Genomic DNA, 9,872 nt, shown 5'->3' with positions numbered 1-9,872 from the left:
GAGGATGCAGTGAGTCACGAAGCTAGAAACACTCGATCGATCGATCGATCAATGGTCGGCTGATCTTGTCTCTGAGCTTTCCTTGCTTACTGCTCTTGGCCGCTACCCTTCGGGCAGCCGAGTGGGCAGCTGCGTGGGCAGCCTCGAGGGCTGTTGCCTCCGGGGCCTCTGGGATCAAACCGAGAGCTGTTTCTTCTGTGCACGCATCGCATCGCGTACTTTTGCTGACCCAGCCCAGGGTCCAGCCAATTCCGCTGCCCCTCTAAGGCCCTTTTCCCTCTCGGCTCTCATCTCACTTGTGCTCAGTTATTCCGGAACAAACACTCCTCCTTTTTATCACCGTCCTCCTCCTCTTACAAACCGAAGCCAAAAACGACTTTAATCATGAATGACAAGTATAAAGTAGTTTCAGTGACACACCCATATTAGGGAAAGGATACCATCTATTTGGAAGTATGATTTAATACTGGTTATTTTAAAAAACAAACAGGAACATATAACAACATATTAGCAAGCCTCAGAAAAGGCCCAAATTTTCCCTTTAGAATCTCCACCACAGTATCCATGTGTGTTTCAGCCTTTAATTAAATCTACTTTTCCAGACACCATCATTCAGTAAAAATGAAAACCTTGGTTAATAAATATCAATGATAGATTAAATTATTTCTATAAATACAAATATAACAATGAAAATGTTCTCTTACTGTATTTTCTTGCAAATACACAATACGATATCAATATTTTAAGTTTAAATCACTTTAGTGGGCTAGCTCAGGAACCTGGCTACATGACATTTTTAAAATATATTTATATATTTATTTAATTACTTACTGGCTTGCTTATTTCTTGAGGTAGGGGTACACATGGAGATCTGTGTGAGATGCAGAGGTCAACATTGTGAAGGAAAGTGGGGTGGAGAGCCAGGCACCACAGGCTCTTGAGACTCCTCAAAGAGTCTATATGGCATTAGACCTAAGATGGCTCCCACAACACTGGTGAGGCATCGAAAAACGAACTGAGGCACGGGAGGTTGCGGCTTCCCCTGACTCCATGGAAACCCTAACAGGTGATGATGCATCCACACCCCACTTCTTCTGAGTAACCTTATCAGGCAGGGCTTTCATTGGAGGATGGTGAAGGTGTGGCAAAATACAAGTATTTAGGAGATTAGGATTGACTCAATCGGGGCTGGAGAGATGGCTCAGTGGTAAGAGCACTGACTGCTCTTCCGAAGGTCCTGAGTTCAAATCCCAGCAACCACATGGTGGATCACAGCCATCTGTAAGAAGATCTGACTCCCTCTTCTGGAGTGTCTTCTACAATGTACTTACATATCATAAAGAAACAAATCTTTAAAAAAAATAAAAACAAAAAATAAAAAAGGATTGGCTCAAACACTGTAGCTAGGCCTATGGGCTGGGCAATAAATTCAGATCTGGCCCCTGATGCTGGTCTCCAGAGTGCAGTTTCACGTGGCTCTGTTGCCTCTTGCCCACCCCCACCCCCACCCTCAGTCCTGTTCTCACAGAGATGGGAGGACAATTTGCAGGAGTTGGTTCTCTCTCTACCATATGGTCCCAGGGCTGGGACTCAGGTCACCAGGGTTGGCTTTTTAGTCCAATGACACTTTAATGAAAAACTACATTATATCTTCAAACAGTCTTTAAAGCTGATTTCTGGCAATCTAGTTTTTGAAACTCAAACACTGCTTGACTTAATGTGAAGGCTATTCTTGGTTGTCAACTTGACTATATCTGGAACTAAAATCCAAAAGAAGGAGGGCACGCCTGTGAGGGATTTTTGCTTAATTTGAAGTAGGAAGATCCACTTCTAATCTGAACCTTTGAGGTACAAAGACACATCTTTAATCCAGATCTTTTGAACTGGGGAAAGGCAGGCTTTAATCTGGACCTGGAGGCAGAGAGACAAGCCTTTAATCTGAACCACACCTCCTACTGGTAGCCTGTTTAGAGAAGGACATTTTGTTCCTTGCCTGCTTGCCCTCGCCTTGCTAGCAAGACCATTCCTTCGCTGGCGTTAGAGCCTGCTTCTTTGGGATTCCAGTGCATACTAAAGAACGGCTGAGACATCCAGCCTGGTGGACTGAGCAACTATTGGATTCTTAGACTTTCCATTCATAACCAGCAATAGTTGGATTGGCTAGACCACAGTCTGCCATTCTAATAAATCCCCTCTCTATATATAGAGACTCATTCTATAAGTTCGATTTCTCTAGAGGACCCTGACTAATACAGTGAATAAAGGATCCCAGTGACAAACTCGAGACTATTTAATTATTTTGAGCACAGTAATGAAGAGTTGGAACGTGGAATGTGCAAGTTTTATATATATGAACTTTCCTTTTGTCAATATTCCATTGGTTTTGGTGAGCAGCCAGTTCTTTGTTTATCTTAAGCAATCATTATGAATTCTGCTAGCTCCCACAGTGAAAAAAACAAAACAAAACAGAACTTGAGCTGCGGGTACAAGTTTTACCACATGAGTTTTCTAAATATGTATTAATGTTCCTTCATTCCCCTCAAAGCTGGGTGCTTCAGTCAGGGTGTGGCCCCCGTCTCTTAGCTTAGCGAGGCTGTGTCAGACTTATTGTCTACATGGCCAGATGCAGCTGCATTTATTTACATTTTTTAAATGAATGAAACTCTTAGCTTGTTGACATTTTGGAGAGGCTAAAAATGTCCCTTTTAATCTCCTGCTCACAACTGCATCCGCATGGGTGGCAGCTGATTTAGCCCCACTTTGTAGCAGAGTTGATTTTCAAGGGAAATGTTTGCAGGAAAATGAAGGGTTCCGAAAGCTTTTATTACTGGGTGACACAGTAGAAGCTATTTTAGTTGTGTTTCAAGTTTCCAAGAGAAATTTCAACTCAAGACCATGAAACAAAATAACAGGCACAAAAGGGAAGGAAAAACAGAGTATGTCTGTTCAGACTTCCCGCAGACTGCTTCCCCAGCCACGGGATCGATCACCTTGGTTTGAACTTGTGGCTATGAAAAAGATCAGACATTCTGGAACTCTTTCCACAGACTTCACAGCCAACCTCCAATTACCCACACTGTGTGATACGGAGAGTGTCCACTCATTTGCAGACATCTATCAAGAGGCTACTACCAATGAAAGCCTGTGTAGTGGGGGCTTCAGGGGACACAGGAATGGACGGATTCCAGCGGCTGCCCTTAAGGAACTCACAGTCTGAAAGGCAATTGACTGGAGCACCAGCAGAATGGGCAAAACCACAGAAGACGACATGGCATGGTCAGGGAAGGATGTGGTGAGTGTGGGAACAGAGACAGGCACTGTGCATGAGAAGGGTGAAAGATGGCAGGGCTGAGTCCTAAAGAGCCTTCAAGTCATAGCCAGGAAGTGAACCAGAAACCTTGGGCAGAGGCAGGTTTTGAGAAGTCAGAACTATCTGGCCATTATCAGAGGGTCATGAGACAAAGAAAAGACTATGTTGGGAATCTTGTATGTCAATGAGTTGCGGAGATAATGCTGGAGAGCTAAAAGGTGCAGCAGCATCACACACTGAGAGGGCAAGCTGACAGGCACGGAGGATGCAGTCGACCGAGAAAGAAGCCAGCTATGTGGCCCCTGGCTCCCTGTGTCCCTTTCTGCAGAAGAAGGGTCACCTGTCCCCACAGAAGGCTCAGGTTCTATAGAATGAGGTCTTCTGAACAAAACAGCCACCATCTTCAACAAATCAGCCACACCTGCTTGCAAGAGACCATCACATCAGGCCTGCTGGTTGTTGATATAGCTGAGGAAGGAGTGAGGAGCTTCACCACACCCTCATCTAGGATTCCAGTGCCTGCCCACACATTTGTATGCAATTTTGCCCTAATTGTCCATGGCCTCTAGAGGTGCTGGAGTACACAGGCTATGGAAGATTGACTAGAGGAAAGTGGGAGACAGACAAGTCCATCCATGCAGCTATGAGAAGCCATCATCCTGCTCTGGGTGAGACTTCCTAGTGTAGCTGTTTTGGAGGTGGGCAGATCCCCCTCACTCCTTATAACCCCTTCAGCTGAAGTCACTTGTTCACTAAGTTAAGGTTTAATGGATCGCACCTTGGTTTGCCATCGGGGCCTATGAGGAGGGGATAAATGTTTGTTTACACTCTGCAGAGAAGGAATTCTGGCAACAGCTGCCAACTTCTGAAGCTATCACAGACTCTCCAAGCTCTGGGAACTGCTGAGTGCCTGCTTAACCTAAAGAGTTAGCAATAACGACTTGATTGGCAGTAACTACCCATCCCACTCCTGTTAGTTCCCTTACCCCTGTCCACAACTTTGTGGGTGTCCTTTCATTAAAGTCCTCAGTTACTTTGAGAGTGGCCTCTGGACTAGATTCCTTCACAGCCCATGGAGCTCCCATCATGCCCCCCTGTGCCAACGATAACTATCACAGCTCAGGAAGAACAAGGCAGTACTTTCACCCAGTGAGCTGCACTAATGTAAGAAAATGAAACTTTAAAACAAGTAAACATCCATGAAAGGGGCCCTCCAGTTATATCAAAGAATAACAAAGTAGCACCGAGGATGTTTACAGCAGTAGAAATTGATTGGCTCACAGTTCTGGTGGCCAGTGTCTGAAATCAGGGTGTCACCAGGGCTGAGTCCTCTGTAAGAACAAGCTCTTGTTGCTAGGTCTGCTGGTGATCTTGAGTACTCATGGCTGTGACCAGACCTTATTCTCAGCCTCTGTAATCACACAGCATTCTCCTGGGTGTCTTTGCCTCAAATGCTTCCTTGACTCCAACTCCTCTGAGCCTGTGCCCATGTCTGCCTCTAATGAGAATATCATTCATTCTGAATTAGGGGGTACACAATGGCCTTATCATAACTTGGTTATATCTACAAAAGCCCTATTTACTAATAAGGGCGCCTATCCTGACCCCTTGAAGGTTAGGTGGGCAATGTAACTTTTGGAAAGATACATAACTGAGTATTAGGAATCTGTAAATGCCTGGTGATTCTGAGCTAGTGGAATCTTCCAGGCAAGATGACTGACTACCACTGATCAGTACCCACCGGTGTGGCACCTGATACTGACTCTCCGGCTAGGAAGAGATTTAAAAAGAAGAAAAGTCCTTTAGGGCTTGATCACTATGGATTCAATCCCTATGGTACCCAGAATATCCGTTTCTCTGGTGCAGCTGAGGGATGGGAAGAACTGAATGGGTCACACTTGTGGAGTGTGTGTTTGCAATATTCTGTTTGGGAATATGGCACTATATCCATGTTGGTGCTGACGCAAGTTTCTCCATGCTCTGGAGCCCATGACTACCACATCCACAGATTTCAATACAAAAACCAACTATCTTATCCCTGAGACCTGTGAGACCACAGACTTGCTACTTGCATATACCAGGCTGGCAACAGGATTTTTAAAAGGATAAAAATTAACTCATTGAATCATTATCTAAACCAGTAGTCTCAGTCAAACCCTAACCCCCAGTAACACACTTCCTCCAACAAGTGCAAAGTTTCCCAATCCTTTCAAATAGTGCCACTCCCTGGTGACTAAGCATTCAGATACAGGAGCCCACGTGGGCCATTCTTATTCAAGCCACCACATATGCATTTGATCTTTCCTTAAAATGATGTCAGGCCGGGCAGTGGTGGCACACACCTGTAATCCCAGCACTCTGGGAGGCAGAGGCAGGCGGATTTCTGAGTTTGAGGCCAGCCTGGTCTACAGAGTGAGTTCCAGGACAGCCAGGGCTATACAGAGAAACCCTGTCTCCAAAAAAACAAATCCAAAAAACAAAAACAACAACAAAAAAATTGATGTCAGAACTCCTAAGCATGTGTAGGTGCTTGTTATGGCTTTAATATTTATATCTTCAAAATTCTTATGTTGAAATAATCCCGAGTGTGAGCCATTTCAAAGGAGAGCTCTATCCTCACAAATGGACAAGTATCCTCTAAGACTTGCTCTTCTCATCTCCAAGTGATTCTGTATCCATGTCAAGTTGACAATGAAGAACAGTCATCCAAGTCCACCACTTATTAACCTGACACTCAAGGGTCCTTTAAACATAGCAACTTGAACCTCTGGGTCATCGCATAATGCAAAAATAGTCAGTTCATCTCTATCTGTCCAGAGTCTTAGCAGGCTTAATACTGTTCAAAAGTGATCCCAGCCTGGGGCTGGAGAGATGGCTCTGCAGTTAGGGGCAAGTATTACCTCCTGCAGAGGTCTTGAGTTCTAGTCCCAGCACTCATACTGGGCAGCTCTCAGCAGTGACTCCAGCTCTAGGGGAACAGATGCCTCTGGCCTCCATGGTACCTACACACACACACAGTATACACGAACACAGATAAACACTTGCACATGCAATTAGAAAGGAAATGTTCTCTAAAGGCAGCCAGGACGTCCTCTCCTATTTCTCTCATATGTGCCCATGTTCTGACTGAATCACTACATTCTCCTGTCTGGAATGGCCTCTTCTGAGCCTTCTATTAGCATGAGTCAGCCAAATCGCGTCTCTTCTCACAGCCTAAATCTGGTTTCTCTGTTCCTTCACGATTCCTGAATGATTCCAGCCCACATAAACCTTTTTGAACAGACCATTATATTTATTATAATGTTTATTCTATAAATGATACCATTCAGTTCCCTTTTCAACTGATTTTTTACTCTTGGTATAAAGATAAAAACTGTCATATTCCTGCATTACCTTGTTCAACCATATTCACCACTGCAGTCTCCTCCCTCCATTCATGCAGGGTAATCTGGACTTTTAGGTTTCAGAAGTGCACAGTCCATGGTCTAGCCTACCCTCATTGCCAACAATACTCTCTCCAGAAAACTGTTCCAGAATCCCCTAGGTTGAATCTCTCTACTTTAGATGTCCATATTGTCTAAAGGTGCACACCCAATCTCATCACTGACCTCAGTATGTGAGGTCGTCACTCACTGAAGACCTACCTGTCCCACTCTGGTCTTTGTGACAGCAAGGTCCACCCATCTCACTGCCCGTCAGTGGACCCCAGTGCCTGGCTCCATAGTTGGCATGTAGCAGGCATTTATTAAGCATCTATTAAAAGAATGAAGAGGTCAATACGGCTGCAGACAAGCAACACTGTGCTCGTGCTCGGCTCCCACAATCCTGGGTCTTGCCCCTCCGTGTCTCTAAGAATCAATGATAAGAATAAGGAAGTAGAATCTGCAGAGATACCCCAAACTCTGTGCTGGCTCCATCACTAGACAATCCATCCTATCTAGCTCTTCAGGCAGAAATCATTTCATCCCAAGGGGTAAAAGACGAAAATTTTAAAAAAAGAGTTAAAATTCTAAATCTAGGGCAGGGTCTTAGTTGCTGTTCTATTGTTGTGAGGAAACACCATGACCAAGGAAACTTAAAAGAGAAAGCATTTAATTGGGGCTTGTTTACAGTGTCGGAGGATTAGTCTATCATTGTCATAGCAGGGAACATGGTGATAGGCAGACAGGCGGGCGTGGTGCTGGAGAAGCAGCTGAGTGCTCACATCTGATCTGCAAGTCGCAGGCAGAGAGAGAGACAGAGAAAGAGAGATAGACAAAGAGACAGACGGACAAACAGAAAGAGACACAGGGAGAAAAACACAGACAAAGACACAGAGAGAGAGAGAGTGGGGAGGGGGGAGATTGGGCCTGCTGTGGGCTTTTGAAACCTCAAAACCCACCCCCAATGACATAGTTCCTCCATCAAGGCCACACCTACTTCAATATGGCCACACCTCCTAATCCTTCCCAAATAGTTCCACTAACTGAGGACCAAGCATTCAAATGTATGAGCCTATGGGAGCCATTCTCATTCAGACCACCAAGGGCGAGAAAGATGATTTGGACACTAAGAATACTTACTGCTCTCATAGAGGACATCAATTTGGTTCTCAGCCACCCACACAGCAGCCCATAACTCCCTATAACTCCACTTCCAAGAGATCTGATAACCTCTTCCAGCCTCCAGGGCCCCCTGCACGCATGTGGTTCATACATACTCACACAAAAACAGCCACATTAAATAAACTGTTACTAAATAAATACATATTTTAGAGGTCTAATTACACAAGAAGGGATAATGGGAAAGGGAGAGACAAAATATCCTGTTTTTTTTGTCCCTGGGAAGACTCTAGATTTAGAATGAGTCCATAACCAGAAAGCAAAAGGCAGGCTAGCGGAAAGAGGAGGGCACCAGCCCAGAGCAGAGGACAGCCAGAGGCAGTGGGTGCAAATAGGAATGCAGCGTGACAAACACATATAAAAGTGTGCTAATGAAGCGCATTATTCTGTATGGGAAGAAAACTAATTTTAAAATAAAATAAAACCGCCATTCTGCATCTCAGTGACTGTGTGTCTCCCATTTGGATATCACATTCTTGTCCACCTGTTGGTATGAAAAGAAGCCAGATAGCATGGACTGCTATATTACAGTAAGTGTGGTTTCATAGTGAAAATGTTTCAGGAGCTTGAAAGCCTGTGATTCAAATATTAATTAATATTGATAACAATGTTCTATAGTAACTACATTTAAACAGCCAAATGAAATTTGAAACAACCTGTGATACCTCATTTAGTAAGTAAGCAATAAATATTTGAATAATCACTTCAGAAAAACAACAGGCACACAGACATTCATAATCAAAACATGTTGTGCCTGGTCCTGGTGCTGTTTGTATTTTGATGTTAATTCTGCTACTGCAGGAAGAGCTGTGGAGTCAGAGTCACTACTTAGGTGACTTTTTGTGAACCTTCCCCTAATGAATAAAGAAAACAATCACTGAGCAAGTAGGCAGGACTTCCAGGCTGGACAGAAGAAGAGAGGAAGCAGGAGAACGTTAAGGGCTTTTTAAAAGACTGAGACAGACAAGACGACAAAATGAAGCTACTAGTGTCTCCTGGTTTAGATGTCTCCTGGATTCACCACTGGGATTTAGATTTAATATGGCTTACAAGATTAGGATTCTAGTTGATTCCTACAGTGATTGAGTTACCATTGTTTCTGAACTAAGGTTGTGTGGTGTTTTCCTTCACACAGCAACTCATCTGAGTTCTAGAGAGAAAGGTACGGCAGCAAAGTGTGGGGTTGCTAGGTGTGCACCCCAAAAAGCCGTGGGAATTTTGAAGCGTGGGTTCCACACGGTAGCAACCCACCAGTGGGAACTTAGTGAGCTGGGTGGAGAGATTTTGGAGCTCTGTCAGAGAATCTCCATAAGATGAGAACATGCCCACCAGTGCCTGGCCGGCCAGCCTGAAAAGGCCTGCCAGGTTAGCATGAATTACATTTTTTAATATTTCATAACAAAAACATACTGTTGCTTAATTAAGTTACCCAAACCAGACCTTCTGGCGTATCCTCCGGCCCCCTCAGGCCTTGGCCTACATGTAGCCTTGATCTTGGCTCTGGAGAACTTGGGAGGTCGCAATACCGAAAGGTTCTGCTCTGATTACCTTTAGTGAAGTATACCCTCTCCCACCCCAGAAGACAGACTGCATTCCTCTGCACCACACTATGAGGCCAGGAATCATCAACGTTGGCTGAATCCCTCGCCCTGTAGGGATTCAGGATTCTACACCTGTGTTAGCTTTTGTTATTCTTTCTTAAGGGATGAGACATCTGTTCGGGTTCAGGGTTCAGATGATAGAGTTGAGTGTGGTGTAGAAAGCATGGTGGACAGAGTCACAGAGTCTACAGCAGCAGCAGGCTCTCACATGGTGTTGATTAGCAAACAGCCTGGTCAGGAAGCAGGCCAAGCGATAACCCCCTAAGGTTCACCCCATGTGATCTTCATCCACCAGCTATGCCTCCCACCCTAGAGGTCCCCACAACCTCCCCAAAACTGCACCACCAGCTGGGACCAAAT

Source organism: Apodemus sylvaticus, chromosome 12, assembly GCF_947179515.1.
Source record: "Apodemus sylvaticus chromosome 12, mApoSyl1.1, whole genome shotgun sequence".
NCBI classification, from domain to species: domain Eukaryota; kingdom Metazoa; phylum Chordata; class Mammalia; order Rodentia; family Muridae; genus Apodemus; species Apodemus sylvaticus.
The sequence above is the reverse complement of the archived record's forward strand: the minus strand, read 5'-3'. Positions refer to the sequence as shown.